Consider the following 19,253-nt stretch of genomic DNA (forward strand, 5'->3'; position numbering starts at 1 on the left):
ATAATTATTAAAGTAAATTTGATTTTTCAAACATTTCCAAAGACACTCGTAGTCAAAATACAAAAAGTGTTTTTAAAGAGTAAAGACAAAATACAAAACTCATTATGTCATGAAGATGGTATTCTAGTGCCGAAAATTATTTTAGATATAAAAAAGAAATTGGTGTTTAAAGTGTTTTACAGAATTATAAAGGTGTTAGAAATACTGCTCAACACGCAGGTTCTATGATACTCATAGCAGAGATTTTTAGCAGAAATTTGTCACGTATCGTGTTCCCAAGCAACACGCAGGTAACGTGTTGACGTAGCAGAGATTCGGCACAATTTTCCAAGTCAACTTTATCAGAGATTTCCAACAGAAATTCGTCACATAGCAACTGCAGAGCAACACACAACATCCGTGATACCAGCGGCTCCAAACACGCGCAAGCCACGTATCTCCATCTGGTTAACACGCAGGATGCGTGATAAGATCGAATCGCCACATGTCCGCCATGCAGGTAACGTGTTGTAGGCTGTCTCCATGTAAGAAGCAAGCCTTGTTCTGGGAACTGGTGTCAATTGATGTTTAAGTTTGACTTCAGTTGTATAAAGGGAGATGAGGAGTGTGACTTGGCTCCATTTCATTTTCGTTCCCTCCTTCGCTATCACTATACAATCTCATCTCATGAGCCATGGCCATAGTCATTAGCAGCAATGATTTTTTTTCATTTTGTTTTATTTATTGTGTTAGGAGTGATTAGTTAGTTTTAAAGTTGAGAGTAAGATTAGAATATCTAAAATGATACGTAATTATATGTCTGTAGAAGATCATATCATCAATTATTTGGGACATCCTAACTATGTAGGTTTCTTATTTTCAGTTAATTTGTTAGTATTTATTTGGTTAGCATTAGTTTAGTAGTTTGTCACTATTTACTTGAATAATTTTTGTCTAAATATACTATTAAATCTTAATACGAATAAATAATATAAGTAATAATAATTTTTTTCACTAGGCATTTCGCACACCTTAAATACTTCGTTTCTTCTATCAAATCGGTACACAACGATGTTTCCTGCACACTGCATGTTTATCCGGACAAGGAGGCAGAGCTGCCAATAACGGTAACAAGAGAGGATGAAGAAGATAAGGGCAGATTGGTAGTTTCACAAGAAATTTTGAATGAGTGGAGTTATGACAATTAAAAAAAAAATCATATGAAAATGGTAACGTTTGAACGAAATCATCATGATATTAAAGAAAAAGCTTATTTTAGGGGACGAGATATTGTGCTTGTTTGGTGATGCACGAAAACTTGTCTCTCAACAAATTTCCCTTCGGCAAGTATACCAAATTGTCGTCAAGTAAAAACTCACAATAGAGTGAGGTCGAATCCCACAGGGATTGATTGGTCAAGCAACTTTAGTTGGAAGAGTATGCTAGTTGAGCTAAACAGAGTATAGTTTGAGAATTGCAGAAAATTAAATGGCGGAAAAGTAAATAGCAAAAAATAAAGTGCAGAATCTTAAATGGGAATTTGGAAAAGTGAGCATGGAAATAAATGGCAGAAAGTAAAGAGAATGGGGAAGATCAGAAATGGGAAATTCATTGGGCCAGGAGATGTGATATTCTCCGGGTCAAGTTCATTTTCATCTCTCCCTCAATCAATGCATCTATTGATCTCCTTGGCAATCTTAGGTGATTGGATCCCAATTCCTTGGCAATCTAATCTCTCTAAACTTCAACAATTGCCCAATTTCTTGATTTAATTGCTCATGGGAAGAGATGAAGTATGGTCACTGATTATACCACATGTATTTCCAAATCAAAGTGTTGGGAGGATTACATGTCACTATATCCGCCCAGACCCCAATTTGGTCCAACATGAGAAAGCATTTCTAGCATGATCTTCTCATCCCTTTTTCAAGGCTTAGAGGAGACCCAATTATGGAGAGTTTCTTTTCCAAGACAACTAACCAATTGAATTAAGATCGAAAGCTTTCTAGTAAATCAAAAGAGAAGAAAGAAGAAGAATAATGAAAACTATAATTGATCCATCAAATTACAACAGAGCTCCCTAACCCAATGAAAGGGGTTTAGTTGTTCATAGCTCTAGAAATGGAAAATGGCAGAAAAGAATACATGCTTCAAAATGCAAAAAAGTAAATATACAGAGGGTAGTTCTCTAAAGTGCCCAGCTTCTCTATAGTTCAAAACTACTCCTATATATACTACTCTTCTTGATCTTCTAGTGAGTTCTACAAGTCTTGGGTGTGGGCCTTAGATCTTGAATTGAAGCAGTTACAATCGTTAGTGGGCTCAGCTTGCATAAAGGTGTAAGTTAGGCATGGGCGTTAATGATGTTAACGTTAAGTGAAATTGTGGGTTCGAGAACGTTAGTGGCAATCACCTTTTTCACTAACGTTCCAACCCCTTATAGTCCACATTAACTTCAATGTTAGTGGCACTAACGTGACTACTAACGTTGCCTTATGAACCTTCGCAAGCGTTATTGGGACTTACCTTTCCCAGTAACTTTGCCTTATGCCCCTCTTTCCCTACGTTAGAGTTCACGTTAGTTTAACTAACGTGACTCTTAACATGGGCATGCCTATCTTTGAGAGCGTTAGTGACACTTACCTTTGTCACTAACGCTCCAAACGCCCCTACTTTCCATGTTAGAGTTCACGTTAACTAGGTTAACGTGGTCACTAACGTGGTAGTGAATGCCATCTCCAACGTTAGTGACAAAGATGACTGTCACTAACGTTGGCTCATCAATCTTAGCTCTACGTTAACTTTCACGTTAGTGGTCTTAACGTGACCACTAACGTGGGCAATGCTAACTTGATCCAACGTTAGTGACAAAGGTGAGTGTCACTAACGTTGGCATTGTTCCTCCCTTCCACGTTAAAGTTCACGTTAACTAAGTTAACGTGACTCTTAACGTGGCTCATTGCCAATTCTTGGAGCGTTAGTGGTGTTCACGTTTACCACTAACGCTGGAGCTCTCTTTATCTCCACGTTAACTACCACGTTAACCTAGTTAACGTGGCAATTAACGTGGGCTTATGATGACTTCACAGGCGTTATTGGTGATCACTTTTCTCATTAACGTTGCAAGCTCATTCCCATTTCACGTTAGTAGTCATGTTAACTAGATTAACGTGGCTACTAACGTGGTTCTTTCTTGCTTCCTTTGTCCTGAAATCAAGCAAATAAAGTGCATCAAAGCTCTAGCCAAAGTCATGAGATTATGCATCATCAATTCGTCATTCAATTCTTGCAAAATCCTCATGAAATCATGTAAAATTCACAATAGTTGCTTGAATCAAGGTGTAAGTGTATTTTTATCCAAAACTTGCCTTATTCACTAAGAAAATGCATGAAACTCCCCTAAAACAGTAAAGAAAAGCTTAGTGAAACTGGTCTAGATGCCCTAGCATCACAACATCAAACTTAAAGCTTGCTTGTCCCTAAGCAAGTACTAAAACATAGGAAGGATGAATGAAAGAAACAAGATGATTAATATAAAAGTAAAATTCCTGGTTTGTGGAGTTTCATGCATAGCAACTTAGGTTCATTCATTTACTGGGTTTCAGGCCTTTATCATGCCCTTGATCACTCTCTTGATTGCATCCTTTGAGACTTCCTAGTTGTTGATCCTTTCTTCTTTTCCAAGGTTTATTGCATTCCTTTTTAGGCTAAGTGCTCTGTAAGAGGGCGACTCTTTAAGATAAGCTTTCAGCCAACACTCCCGAACCAGTTGGTTCTAGGTGCTAGGTGTTAAGACACCCCTAAGGACTTACTCCCTCAAGTCTCTTTCCCCCATACATACACACCACAGGCACATGGTTTGTTTTCTTTCTTGAGATATTGGTGTCCAGCACCTCTTTGGGTTACTAAGTGTTCTGTAGCAAAGGTCACTCATCCTCGTTGAACTGGAATGTCAATTCTGGCAAGATTTTCTTGTTTTTGATCCGTTCATATTGAAGCTCATGGAAGGCGGTCTTGAATCTCCCGGCATCGGAAGGAGGCTGCTCCATAGGCTCCTTCCCTCTTCTCCTTTTAGAGCTAGATGAAGCCATGAGTGATGGTTGGTATGTTTGCGGTTCACAAGATGTGGCTAGGAGGGTGTGTATGGAACTTTTGGTGGGGGATGAAGTGTGTGTGCTCGAGAGAGGGAAGGGAGATGAATGAGAACAAGAAGTGTGTACGGAGAGGTTCTAGAATGGGGATCATTTATATAGAAGAATGATGGGTGTTTGAAAGGTGTGGATTGATAGTGTTGTTTTAATGACGGACGGTTGGGGTTTGGCCTTGGATGAGCACGAGGATCACCCCTTTTATGAGGGTCTTAGTTCGGTCTCCAAGGCTATCCAACTCCCAATGTTGCATGGCAACACTTCCAAAGATACTCCCCTTGAAGACAAGTGTGAGGTTTCCTTGGTATAGTGGCCGAATCTTCCTTCCTTGATTGTCCTATCAAGTACCATCAATACCCTTTTTGATTTCCTATACAAGACAAAAGGAATGCAAATTGGTCAATTGAATTTTTGGTGGGAAGAATTAAAGTGTGAAATAGCTACTATTAAAATATTTTTCTTTTGTTTTTGAAATAACTAAATACTTTTCATGAATACAAATCAATCGACCACTCATTCTCCCATGCATGCAACGTTGGTATACCAAACTTGTTTGTGATCATATGGTGCACAAGATTCGGAAATAAGCTCACATCATGAAGTGTGTTCAAGTCCTCTTGGTGTGCCTTGAACACCAAACTTATCATGTACTATATGCTGCATGTAGGGGGTCTTATATTGTTTGTCGAAGTTGATTTAGAATTCACAAACTTTGCTTTATTACTATTATTAGAGATTAAAAAGAGAGGTATAGAACATGGGTTGCCTCCCATGAAGCGCTTCTTTAGCGTCATTAGCTTGACGTTTGGTCCTTGTCAGGGTGGTTGGAAGTGCTTCAAATCTTCCCCTCTTGCAGTGAATCTGTTTCCATTGGCTTTGTTAAGAAGTTCCACATGTTCTAAGGAAAAAAATTTGTTGATGGTGTACACTGGTGGTAGCTGAGATGGAATAGTGGGGAGATGAGGTGGTATAGATGGAAAGTATGTAGAGACCACTTCATCCCCTGGAGAGAAATCTTCTGTAGGAATTTTCTTGTTTTTCATCCCCTTGGGACCTTTTTTTTTGTGTCCCTTGATGTCACCTTATTCCTTGTAGTTTCTTCTTTCAAGAGGGTTCTATTGCTTGTCTCATATGACTTTGATGGGTTTATTTCCTCTTGGATTACACTTGGTTATTGCTCCTTCTGATCACACTGGTTGTTACCAATGGGGGGTTTTCAGGTGTGGTACTTATGCTCCCTTGTTTGGCTCTTTCATCAGCTCTTTCTTGTGCTCTTCCACTGACTCCTTGTTATCATAATATGCTTCTTGTGAGGGTTTGAAAACATTGAAGGTGAGCTATTCATCATGTATTCTCAATACTAGCTCCCTTCGCTCCACATCTATAAGTGCTCTGGCTGTGGCTAAGAATGGCCTTCCCAGAATGATGGGGTGAATGGGATTCTCTTCCATTTCCAAGATAATAAAGTCTATGGGGAGAAAGTAGTTTCTAACCTTCACTGACACATTTTCAACCACTCCTATTGCCTATTTTTAGGTTTTAGCAGCCAGTTTGATGATTACGTCTGTGGGTATTAGCTCATTAATTTGAAGCTTTTTCATGAGGGACAAAGGCATTAAGTTGATGCTTGCTCCCAGGTCACAGATCCCTTTATCAAACATTGTCTCTCCTATAGCACAGAAAATGTGGAAACTCCCTGGATCCTTCTTCTTTGTAGGTGGCCCTGTTTGGATAATAGCACTGCACTCCCTGTTCATCTTTATTGTCTGTTGATGAGCGGATAATTTATACGCTTTTTGGCATTGTTTTTAGATAGTTTTTAGTAAGTTTAAGCTACTTTTAGGGATGTTTTCATTAGTTTTTATGTTAAATTCACATTTCTGGACTTTACTATGAGTTTGTGTGTTTTTATGTGATTTCAGGTAATTTCTGGCTGAAATTGAGGGACTTGAGCAAAACTCTGAAAAAGGCTGACAAAAGGACTGCTGATGCTGTTGGAATCTGACCTCTCTGCACTCGAAATGGATTTTCTGGATCTACAGAACTTCAAATTGCGCACTCTCAACGGTGTTGGAAAGTAGACATCCAGAGCTTTCCAGCAATATATAATAGTCCATACTTTATTCGGGAATTGACGACGTAACTTGGCGTTGAACGCCAAGTACATGCTGCTGTCTGGAGTTAAACGCCAGAAACACGTCATGATCCGGAGTTGAACGCCCAAAACACGTTATAACTTGGAGTTCAACTCCAAGAAAAGTCTCAGCTCGTGGATAGATCAAGCTCAGCCCAAACACACACCAAGTGGGCCCCGGAAGTGGATTTATACATCAATTACTTACTCATGTAAACCCTAGTAGCTAGTCTAGTATAAATAGGATAAGTTACTATTGTATTAGTCATCTTTTGACAGTTTAATCTTTTGACTTTGTAGTCTTTGATCATTCGGTCTCTTGATCATTCAGGGGGCTGGCCATTCGGCCATGCCTGAACCTTTCACTTATGTATTTTCAACGGTGGAGTTTCTACACACCATAGATTAAGGGTGTGGAGCTCTGCTGTACCTCAAGTTTCAATACAATTACTATTACTTTTTATTCAATTCTCTTTTATTCTTATTCCAAGATATACGTTGCACAACACTTTGATGAATGTGATGATCCGTGACACTCATCATCATTCTCACCTATGAACGTGCATGATTGACAACCACTTCCGTTCTACTCTAGGCCGGACGCATATCTCTTAGATTCCCCAACAGAATCTTCGTGGTATAAGCTAGATAGATGGCGGCATTCATGAGGATCCGAAACGTCTAAACCTTATCTATGGTATTCCGAGTAGGATTCTGGGATTGAATGACTGTGACGAGCTTCAAACTCCTGAAGGCTGGGCGTGATGACAAACGCAAAAGAATCAAGGGATTCTATTCCAACCTGATTGAGAACCGACAGATGATTAGCCGTGCTGTGACAGAGCATAGGACCATTTTCACTGAGAGGATGGGATGTAGCCATTGACAACGGTGATGCCCTACATACAGCTTGCCATGGAAAGGAGTAAGAAGGATTGGATGAATGTAATAAGAAAGTAGAGATTCAAGAGGAGCACAGCATCTCCATACGCCTATCTGAAATTTCCACTATTGATTTACATAAGTATTTCTATCCCTTTTTATTTTCTATTTATTATTAATTTTCGAAACCCATAACCATTTAATCTGCCTAACTGAGATTTACAAGGTAACCATAGCTTGCTTCATACCAACAATCTCTGTGGGATCGACCCTTACTCACGTAAGGTATTACTTGGATGACTCAGTACACTTGCTGGTTAAGTTGAACAGAGTTGTGGAAAGAAAAAGCTTCTCTAACAGTGCCTGGAACCCTTGTATCACAATTTCGTCCACCAAGTTTTTGGCACCGTTGCCGGGGATTGTTCGAGTATGGACAACTGACGGTTCATCTTGTTGCTCAGATTAGGTAATTTTCTTTTCAAAAAGTTTTCAAAAATCTTTCAAAAATATTTTTTTATTATTATTTTCGTTTTTCTAAAAGAATATTTTCAAAAAAATAAAATAAAAATACAAAAAAATTAGAAAATCATAAAAATCAAAAATATTTTGCGTTTCTTGTTTGAGTCTTGAGTCAAATTTTAAGTTTGGTGTCAATTGTATGCTTCAAAAATTTTTCTTGCATTTTTCAAAATTCCATGCATTCATAGTGTTCTTCATGATCTTCAAGTTGTTCTTGACAAGTCTTCTTGTTTGATCTTGATGATTTCTTGTTTTGTGTTGTTTGTTGTTTTTCATGTGCATTTTTTGTTTGTTAGAGTCCATGCATTAAAGATTTCTAAGTTTGGTGTCTTGCATGTTTTCTTTGCATCAAAAATTTTTCAAAAATATGTTCTTGATGTTCATCATGATCTTCAAAGTGTTCTTGGTGTTCATCTTGACATTCATAGTGTTCTTGCATGCATCTTGTGTTTTGATCCAAAATTTTCATGTTTTGGGTCATTTTTGTGTTTTTCTTTAAAAATTCAAAAATCAAAAAAATATCTTTTCCTTATTTCCCTCCAAATTTTCGAAATTTTGGGTTGACTTGGTCAAAAATTTTTAAAAATTAGTTGTTTCTTACAAGTCAAGTCAAAATTTCAATTTTAAAAATCTTATCTTTTCAAAATCTTTTTAAAAATTATATCTTTTTCATTTTTTTTCATTTTTCAAAAATTTCAAAAATCTTTTTCAAATTACTTTCAAAATCTTTTTCTTATTTTTTACATCATATTTTCGAAAATTAATCTAACAATTAATGTGATTGATTCAAAAATTTGAAGTTTGTTACTTTCTTGTTAAGAAAGGTTCAATCTTTAAGTCTAGAATCTTATCTTGTAGTTTCTTGTTAGTGAAGTAAGTAATTTTAAAATTTTTGAATTAAATCTTTTTATCTTTTATCTTATCTTTTTCAAAAATTTTATCAAAAGTTGATTTCAAAATATCTTATCTAACCTCTTATCTTCTTATCTTTTCAAATTTGATTTTAATATCTTTTTCAACTAACTCTTTGACTTGTTGTTTGTTTCTTATCTTTTTCAAAACCAACTAACTACCTATCCCTCTTTAATTTTCGAAAATATCTCATCTCTTTTTCAAAAATTCTTTTTGTTTTAAATTTTAATTTTAATCTTATCTTATTTCTAATTTTCAAAAATTACTAACCCTTTTTTTAAAAATTATTTTCGAATTCTCTATCTCTTCTCTCTTATTCTATTTAATTATTTTATTACTAACACTTCTCTTCACCTCTCTTCACCTAAATATCCGAACCCACTCTTCTTCATTCTTCTCCCCTTTCTTTTTCTACTAACATAAAGGAATCTCTATACTGTGACATAGAGGATTCCTCTTTCTTTTCTTGTTTTCTTCTCTTTCATATGAGCAGGAACAGGAAAAAAGGCACTCTTGTTGAAATTGATCCTGAACCTGAAAGGACTCTAAAAAGGAAACTAAGAGAAACTAAATTACAACAATCCAGAAACAACCTTTCAGAAAATTTCAAACAAGAGAAGGAGATGGCAGCCGAAAATAATAATAATGCAAGGAGAATGCTTGGTGACTTCACAAAGCCAACGTCCAAATTTGATGGAAGAAGCATCTCCATTCCTGCCATTGGAGCCAATAACTTTGAGCTGAAACCTCAGCTAGTTGCCTTAATGCAACAAAACTGCAAGTTTTATGGACTTCCATCTGAAGATCCTTATCAGTTTTTAACTGAGTTCTTGCAGATCTGTGAGACTGTAAAGACAAATGGAGTTGATCCTGAAGTCTACAGACTCATGCTTTTCCCTTTTGCTGTAAGAGACAAAGCTAGAATATGGTTGGATTCACAACCCAAGGATAGCCTGGACTCCTGGGATAAGCTGGTCACTGCCTTCTTGGATAAATTCTTTCCCCCTCAAAAGCTGAGCAAGCTGGGAGTGGATGTTTAAACCTTCAAACAAAAAGATGGTGAATCCCTCTATGAAGCTTAGGAAAGATACAAGCAGCTGACCAAAAGATGTCCATCTGACATGTTTTCAGAATGGACCATATTAGATATATTCTATTATGGCCTATCTGAATTTTCGAAAATGTCATTGGACCATTCTGCAAGTGGATCTATTCACCTAAAGAAAACGCCTGAAGAGGCTCAAGAACTCATTGACATGGTTGCAAACAACCAATTCATGTACACCTCTGAGAGGAATTCCGTGAATAATGGGATACCTCAGAAGAAAGGAGTTCTTGAAATTGATGCTCTGAATGCCATATTAGCTCAGAATAAAGTGTTGACTCAACAGGTCAACATGATCTCTCAAAGTCTGAATGGATGGCAACATGCATCCAACAGTACTAAAGAGGCAGCTTCTGAAGAAGCTTATGATCCTGAGAACCCTGCCATGGCAGAGGTTAATTACATGGGTGAACCTTATGGAAACACCTATAACTCATCATGGAGAAATCATCCAAATTTCTCATGGAAGGATCAACAAAAGCCTCAACAAGGCTTTAACAATGGTGGACGCAATAGGCTGAGCAATAGCAAGCCATATCCATCATCTTCTCAGCAACAGACAGAGAATTCTGAACAAAACACTTCTAATTTAGGCACTCTAGTCTCTGATCTGTCAAAGGCCACTTTCAGTTTCTTGAATAAAACAAGATCCTCCATCAGAAATCTGGAGGCACAAGTGGGCCAGCTGAGTAAGAAAGTCATTGAAATTCCTCCCAATATTCTCCCAAGCAATACAGAAGAGAATCCAAAAGGAGAGTGCAAAGCCATTGATTTGATCAATGTGGCCGAATGCACAAGGGAGGAGGAGGACGAAAATCCTAGTGAGGAAGACCTCCTGGGACGTCCTTCAAGCAAGAAGGAGTTTCCTATTAAGGATCCAAAGGAATCTGAGGCTCATACAGAGACCATAGAGATTCCATTAAATCTCCTTCTGCCATTTATGAGCTCTGAAGACTATTCTTCCTCTGAAGAGGATGAAGATGTGACTAGAGAGCAAGTTGCTCAATATTTAGGAGCTATCATGAAGCTGAATGCCAAGTTGTTTGGTAATGAGACTTGGGAAAGTGAACCTCCCTTGCTCATTAATGAACTAGATACCTGGATTCAGCAAACTCTACCTCAAAAGAAACAAGATCCTGGCAAGTTCTTAATACCTTGTACCATAGGCACCATGACCTTTGAAAAGGCTCTATGTGATCTAGGGTCAGGGATAAATCTTATGCCACTCTCTGTAATGGAGAAGCTGGGGATCATTGAGGTACAACCTGCCTTGTTCTCATTACAATTGGCAGACAAGTCATTGAGACAAGCTTATGGAATAGTGGAGGAGGTGTTAGTAAAGGTTGAAGGCCTTTACATCCCCGCTGATTTCATAATCTTAGACACTAGGAAGGAAGAGGATGATTGCATCATCCTTGGAAGACCTTTCCTAGCCACAGCAGAAGCTGTGATAGATGTCAACAGAGGTGAATTAGTCCTTCAATTGAATGGGGACTACCTTGTGTTTAAGGCACATGGCCATCCCTCTGTGACAAAAGAGAGTAAGCATGAAGAGCTTCTCTCAGTTCAGAGTCAAGAAGAGCCCCCACAGTCAAACTCTAAGTTTGGTGTTGTGAGGCCTCAACCAAACTCTAAGTTTGGTGTTAAGATCCCATATCCAAACTCTAAGTTTGGTGTTGGGACTATACAACATTGACCTGATCACCTTGTGGCTCCATGAGAGCCACTGTCAAGCTATTGACATTAAAGAAGCGCTTGTTGGGAGGCAACCCAATTTTATTTATCTAATTTTTATTTTATATTATTTTATTGTTATTTTGTGTTTTATTAGGTACATGATCATGAGGAGTCACGAAAAAAATATAAAAATTAAAAACAGAATCAAAAACAGCAGAAGAAAAATCACACCCTGGAGGAAGCATAGGCTGGCGTTCAACACCAGTAAGATGCATCTGGCCGGTGTTCAACGCCAGAACAGAGCATCAACCTGGCGCTGAACGCCAAAAACAAGCAACATTCTGGCGCTGAACGCCAGGAATGTGCCTAGAGAAGAAAAGCTGGCGCTGAACGCCAGTAACAAGCATGAAACTGGCGTTCAACGCCAGAAACATGCTTTACATGGGCGTTGAATGCCCAGAATGTGCACCACACGGCGTTTAAACGCCAGAATAGTGTGCAAAGGCAATTTACATGCCTATTTGGTGCAAGGATGGAATTTCTTGACACCTCAGGATTTGTGGACCCCACAGGATCACCTCAGGATCTGTGGACCCCACAGGATCCCCACCTACTATATTCCCACCTTACCTCCTAATCCTATTTTGTGATGAGTATTCCCCATGTCACACTTCCCAACACTCTTCACCAATCACCTCAATCCCTCTTCCCAATCACCCCCTTCACCACTCACATCCATCCACTCTTCCCCATAAACCCCATCTACCTTCAAAAATTCAAAACCATTTCCCACCCATTCCCACCCTATATGGCTGAACATAAACTCCCCCCTCTCCCTATATATACCCTTCCATTCTACTTCATTTTCACACAACACAACCCCCTCTTCTTCACCTTGACCGAACCTACATCTCTCCCTCTCTACCATATTCTCTTCTTCTTCTTCTTCTCTTCTTTCTTCTATTGCTCGAGGACGAGCAATATTTTAAGTTTGGTGTGGTCAAAGTACAATCTTTTTTGTTTTCCACTACCATCAATAGCACCTAAGGCCGGAGAATCCTCTAGAAAAGGAAAAGGGAAGACAAAAGCTTCCACCTCCGAGTCATGGGAGATGGAAAGATTCATCTCCAAGAGCCATCAAGACCACTTCTATGATGTTGTGGCAAAGAAGAAGGTGATCCCTGAGGTCCCTTTCAAGCTCAAGAAAAATGAGTATTCAGAAATCCGACATGAGATCCGAAGAAGAGGTTGGGAAGTCCTAACCAACCCCATGCAACAAGTCAGAATCTTAATGGTTCAAGAATTCTATGCCAATGCATGGATCACTAGGAACCATGATCAAAGTATGAACCCGAGTCCAAAGAATTATCTCACAATGGTTCGGGGGAAATACTTAGATTTTAGTCCGGAAAATGTGAGGTTGGCATTCCACTTGCCCATGATGCAAGAAGATGAACGCCCCTACACTAAAAAGGTTAACTTTAATCAAAGGTTGGACCAAGTTCTAATGGACATATGTGTGGAAGGAGCTCAATGGAAGAGAGACTCCAAAGGCAAGCCAGTTCAACTAAGAAGACTGGACCTCAAGCCTGTGGCTAGAGGATGGTTGGAGTTCATTTAACGCTCCATCATTCCTACTGGCAACCGATCTGAAGTTACTGTGGATCGGGCCATCATGATTCATAGCATCATGATTGGAGAGGAAGTAGAAGTTCATGAGGTCATCTCCAATGAAATCTACAAAATAGCCGACAAGCCCTCCACCATGGCAAGGCTAGCTTTTCCTCACCTTATTTGCCATCTATGTTACTCAGCTGGAGTTATCATAGAAGGAGACATCTCCATTGAAGAGGATAGGCCCATCACCAAGAAGAAGATGGAGCAAGCAAGAGAGACCCTTCACGGTTCTCAAGAGATGCATAAGGAAGCTCATCATCAAGAAATCCCTGAGATGCCTCAAGGGATGCACTTTCCTCCCAATAACTATCGGGAACAACTCAACACTTCCTTGGAAGATTTGAGCTACAATGTGGGACAATTAAGGGTGGAACATCAAGAGCACTCCATCATTCTCCATGAAATAAGAGAAGATCAAAAAGCAATGAGGGAGGAGCAACAAAGGCAAGGAAGGGACATAGAAGAACTTAAGGACATTGTTGGTCCTTCAAGAAGAAGACGCCACTAAGGTGGATTCATTCCTTGTTCTTATTTCTTTCTATTTTTTCGGTTTTTAATGTTGTGTTTATCTATGTTTTGTGTCTCTACTTCATGATCATTAGTATGTAGTAACCATGTCTTAAAGCTATGAATAAATTCCATTAATCATTCACCTCTCTTAAATGAAAAATGTTTTAATTCAAAAGAACAAGAAGTACATGAATTTTGAAATTATCCTTGAATTTAATTTAATTATATTGATGTGGTGACAATACTTTTTGTTTTCTGGATGAATGCTTGAACAGTGTATATTTTTGATCTTGTTGTTTATGAATGTTAAAACTGTTGGCTCTTGAAAGAATGATGAACAAAGAGAAATGTTATTGATGATCTAAAAAATCATGAAATTGATTCTTGAAGCAAGAAAAAGCAGTGAAAAACAAAAGCTTGCGAAAAAAAAAATTTGGCGAAAAAAAATAGAAAGAAAAAGAAAAAGCAAGCAGAAAAAGCCAATAGCCCTTAAACCAAAAGGCAAGGGTAAAAAGGATCCAAGGCTTTGAGCATCAATGGATAGGAGGGCCCAAGGAAATAAAATCCAGGCCTAAGCGGCTAAATCAAGCTGTCCCTAACCATGTGCTTGTGTCATGAAGGTCCAAGTGAAAAGCTTGAGACTGAGTGGTTAAAGTTGTGATCCAAAGCAAAAAGAGTGTGCTTAAGAGCTCTGGACACCTCTAACTGGGGACTCTAGCAAAGCTGAGTCACAATCTGAAAAGGTTCACCCAGTCATGTGTCTGTGGCATTTGTGTATCCGGTGGTAATACTAGAAAACAAAATGCTTAGGGCCACGGCCAAGACTCATAAGTAGCTGTGTTCAAGAATCAAACATACTTAACTAGAAAAGTCAATAACACTATCCGAAATTCTAAGTTCCTAGAGAAGCCAATCATTCTAAACTTCAAAGGTAAAAGTGAGATGCCAAAACTGTTCAGAAGCAAAAAGCTACAAGTCCCGCTCATCTAATTATAATTAATATTCATTGATATTCTGGAATTTATAATATATTCTCTTCTTTTTATCCTATTTGATTTTCAGTTGCTTGGGGACAAGCAACAATTTAAGTTTGGTGTTGTGATGAGCGGATAATTTATACGCTTTTTGGCATTGTTTTTAGATAGTTTTTAGTAAGTTTAAGCTACTTTTAGGGATGTTTTCATTAGTTTTTATGTTAAATTTACATTTCTAGACTTTACTATGAGTTTGTGTGTTTTTCTGTGATTTCAGGTAATTTCTGGTTGAAATTGAGGGACTTGAGCAAAACTCTGAAAAACGCTGACAAAAGGACTGCTGATGCTGTTGGAATCTGACCTCCCTGCACTCGAAATGGATTTTCTGGAGCTACAGAACTCCAAATGGCGCGCTCTCAACGGCGTTGGAAATTAGACATCCAGAGCTTTCCAGCAATATATAATAGTTCATACTTTATTCGGGAATTGACGACGTAACTTGGCGTTGAACGCCAAGTACATGCTGTTGTCTGGAGTTAAACGCCAGAAACACGTCATGATCCGGAGTTGAACGCCCAAAACACGTTATAACTTGGAGTTCAACTCCAAGAAAAGTCTCAGCTCGTGGATAGATCAAGCTCAGCCCAAACACACACCAAGTGGGCCCCGGAAGTGGATTTATACATCAATTACTTACTCATGTAAACCCTAGTAGCTAGTCTAGTATAAATAGGATAAGTTACTATTGTATTAGTCATCTTTTGACAGTTTAATCTTTTGACTTTGTAGTCTTTGATCATTCGGTCTCTTGATCATTCAGGGGGCTGGCCATTCGGCCATGCCTGAACCTTTCACTTATGTATTTTCAACGGTGGAGTTTCTACACACCATAGATTAAGGGTGTGGAGCTCTGCTGTACCTCAAGTTTCAATACAATTACTATTACTTTTTATTCAATTCTCCTTTATTCTTATTCCAAGATATACGTTGCACAACACTTTGATGAATGTGATGATCCGTGACACTCATCATCATTCTCACCTATGAACGCGCATGATTGACAACCACTTCCGTTCTACTCTAGGCCGAACGCATATCTCTTAGATTCCCCAACAGAACCTTCGTGGTATAAGCTAGATAGATGGCGGCATTCATGAGGATCCGGAAAGTCTAAACCTTGTCTATGGTATTCCGAGTAGGATTCTGGGATTGAATGACTGTGACGAGCTTCAAACTCCTGAAGGCTGGGCGTGATGACAAACGCAAAAGAATCAAGGGATTCTATTCCAACCTGATTGAGAACCGACAGATGATTAGCCGTGCTGTGACAGAGCATAGGACCATTTTCACTGAGAGGATGGGATGTAGCCATTGACAACGGTGATGCCCTACATACAGCTTGCCATGGAAAGGAGTAAGAAGGATTGGATGAATGTAATAAGAAAGTAGAGATTCAAGAGGAGCACAGCATCTCCATACGCCTATCTGAAATTTCCACTATTGATTTACATAAGTATTTCTATCCCTTTTTATTTTCTATTTATTATTAATTTTCGAAACCCATAACCATTTAATCTGCCTAACTGAGATTTACAAGGTAACCATAGCTTGCTTCATACCAACAATCTCTGTGGGATCGACCCTTACTCACGTAAGGTATTACTTGGATGACTCAGTACACTTGCTGGTTAAGTTGAATGGAGTTGTGGAAAGAAAAAGCTTCTCTAACAGTGCCTGGAACCCTTGTATCACAATTTCGTCCACCATCTGTCCACCCTTCAATAAACTCTTTTTGGCCAGTAGCTCCTTTCTGTACTTGATGTAGGAGGGCATTTGCTGGAGGGCCTTAATGAATGGTATATTTACATCAAGAGATGCAAACATGTCGAGGAACCTTGAATACATTCTCCCTGCTACACCACCCTTAAGCCTTTGGGGGAAGGGTGCATATGGGTTCAGGATCTCCCCTTTCTTTAGCTCTTCCCTGAGTGTGGATTGAGGTGCATGGTTTCTTTCTTCATGATTTTTCTTTGGACTGTCTTGGAGGTGTTCTGTTTGTGTGTTTACTTCCTCCACACTCCTCTCATCACTTGTGGTGATCATCTTGCATTCTTCCCACCTGACCTTCCTTGTTTCTCTTCTTGGATTCTTCTCTGTGTCACTGGAAAATCCATCAGTGGGTTTGGGAAACTGTTGAGATAGATACCCTACTTGGGATTCTAGTCTCTTGATGGTTTCCCCTTGGTTTTTGATATTAACTCGCACTTCATCCTTAAATACCTTGTTGTCTTGGACTTCTTTGCATATGTCTTCAAGTAGAGTCTCAATTTTGGAAAGTCTATCCTCGGTTAGTGATGGTGGGTTGAGATTAGGTGGTTGAGAAGGGTGGTTAGGTGGGTGTTGATAGGATCTTTGTGAGGTATGTTGGTGGGTTGCATTATTGTTGGGATTGTGGTTGTGGCATCTCTGGTCTTGGCCTTAGTCTTGTTGATTTCCCCATCCAAAGTTAGGGTGATTTCTCCATCCAGAGTTGTAAGTTTTGGAGTACGGATCATGGATATGTCTAGGTGAGTTTCCAACATAATTGACTTGTTCCCAGTCACTTTCTTCTCCTATATTCACTCCTTCTTGAGTTGGTGATGAAGTGATGACTGCTGCAACTTGGTTTCCTCCACCTTTTTGGTAAGATCTGCTAGCTGTTTGGTGATTATCTTATTTTGAGCAAGCAATGCATCAATGTGATTCAGCTTCATTACTCCTCGAGTGTTACTTCTTTCAGAAGCATAGAAGTAGTCATTCTCAGCTACCGTTTCAATGACATCTATGGCTTCTTCAATGGTTTTCTTCTTGTTTAGAGAGCCCCCTGATGAATGGTCTACAGCTTTCTTTGACTCATAAGAAAGACCTTCATAAAAAATGTGAAGTTGAACCCATTCATTAAACATGTCTGGTGGGCATCTTCTTGTTAAGTCCTTGAACCTCTCCCATGCCTCATAGAGAGTTTCACCATCTTGTTGCCTGAAAGTTTGCACCTTAGCTCTCAGCCTATTAATTCTTTGAGGAGGGTAGAATCTTGCCAAAAACTTGTTCACCACTTCTTCCCAATTTGTTAAGCTCTCCTTCGAGAAGGATTCAAGCCACTTAGATGCTTTGTCCCTGAGTAAGAAAGGGAACAAAAGCAGCCTATAAACATCCGGGTGGACTCCATTAGACTTCACTGTGTCACATATTCTCAGGAAGGTGGTTAGATATTGATTGGGATCTTCTTGGGCACTTCCTCCAAATGAGCAGTTGTTCTGAACAAGGGTGATGAGCTGGGGTTTTAATTCAAAGTTTTTGGCATGTATAGTGGGCTTTTGGATACTACTTCCACAATTTCCTGGGTTTGGATTGATGTAAGAGCCTAGAACTCTCCTCTCTTTCCCAACATGATTTACAGGGCCTTCTCTGGCATGGTTGTGAGCTTCTCCTTCATGGTTGTTTTCCAAGTTCTCCTCCATGTTTGTTTCAAAATACTCTTCCTCTTCCTCAGTACCAAGAACTCTTTTCCCTCTTGCTTCCCTCCTTGCTCTATGGAGGGTCCTCTCAGGTTCTGAATCGAAGGAAGTTGAAGCTCCACTTCTTCTCCCTGTCATACAACTAACAGAGCACACAGCAAGAACTAAAATGAGGAAATTATTCTTGTTAGAGTGATTGTTAGTGTGAGTGGTGCAATTTATCAAACAGTTAGTGGGTTAGTCAGCAGAATTGTAAATAATAACAAAGAGAGAAGGAAAACAGAGAGGGTATAGGAGATGAGGAAGAAATTGAATAAACTGAAGGTAAATGGCTAGATAAAGTAAACAAATAAAATAAAAAAATGCTCAATCTAGTGAACTTCCAACTTAATCATTGTTGATACAAAATCAATCCCCGACAACAGCGCCATAAACTTGATGCACGAACACTTGTCTCTCAACAAATTTCCCTTCGGCAAGTATACCAAATTGTTGTCAAGTAAAAACTTACAATAGAGTGAGGTCGAATCCCACAGGGATTGATTGGTCAAGCAACTTTAGTTGGAAGAGTATGCTAGTTGAGCTAAACAGAGTATAGTTTGAGAATTGCAGAAAATTAAATGGCGGGAAAGTAAATAGCAGAAAATAAAGTACAGAATCTTAAATGGGAATTTGGGGAAGTGAGCAAGGAAATAAATGGCAAAAAGTAAAGAGAATGGGTAAGATCAGAAATGGAAAATTCATTGGGCTCAGGAGATGTTGTATTCTCCGGATCAAGTTCATTTTCATCTCTCCCTCAATCAATGCATCTATTGATCTCCTTGGCAATCTTAGGTGATTGGATCCCAATTCCTTGGCAATCTAATCTCTCTAAGCTTGAACAATTGCCCAATTCCTTGATTTAATTGCTCATGGGAAGAGATGAAGTATGGTCACTGATTATACCACTTGTATTTTCAAATCAAAGTGTTGGGAGGATTACATGTCACTATATCCACCCAGACCCCAATTTGGTCCAATATGAGAAAGCATTTCTAGCATGATCTCCTAATCCCTTTTCCAAGGCTCAGAGGAGACCCAATTATGGAGAGTTTTTTTTCCAAGACAACTAACCAATTGAATTAAGATCGAAAGCTTTCTAGTAAATCAAAAGAGAAGAAAGAAGAAGAAGAATGAAAACTATAATTGTTCCATCAAATTACAACAGAGCTCCCTAACCCAATGAAAGGGGTTTAGTTG

At 38.9% G+C, this 19,253-nt stretch overlaps 1 non-coding gene across 1 annotated transcript; it reads left to right on the forward strand.

Annotated features, from left to right (window-relative positions):
- The first annotated feature begins 17,456 nt into the window (after positions 1 to 17,456).
- LOC112804761 (small nucleolar RNA R71) lies at positions 17,457 to 17,564 on the forward strand. Its single transcript, XR_003203377.1, has one exon. It is a non-coding gene; the product is annotated as a small nucleolar RNA R71 (small nucleolar RNA).
- The last annotated feature ends 1,689 nt before the right edge of the window (positions 17,565 to 19,253 follow it).

Source organism: Arachis hypogaea, chromosome 5, assembly GCF_003086295.3.
Source record: "Arachis hypogaea cultivar Tifrunner chromosome 5, arahy.Tifrunner.gnm2.J5K5, whole genome shotgun sequence".
Lineage (NCBI taxonomy): Eukaryota > Viridiplantae > Streptophyta > Magnoliopsida > Fabales > Fabaceae > Arachis > Arachis hypogaea.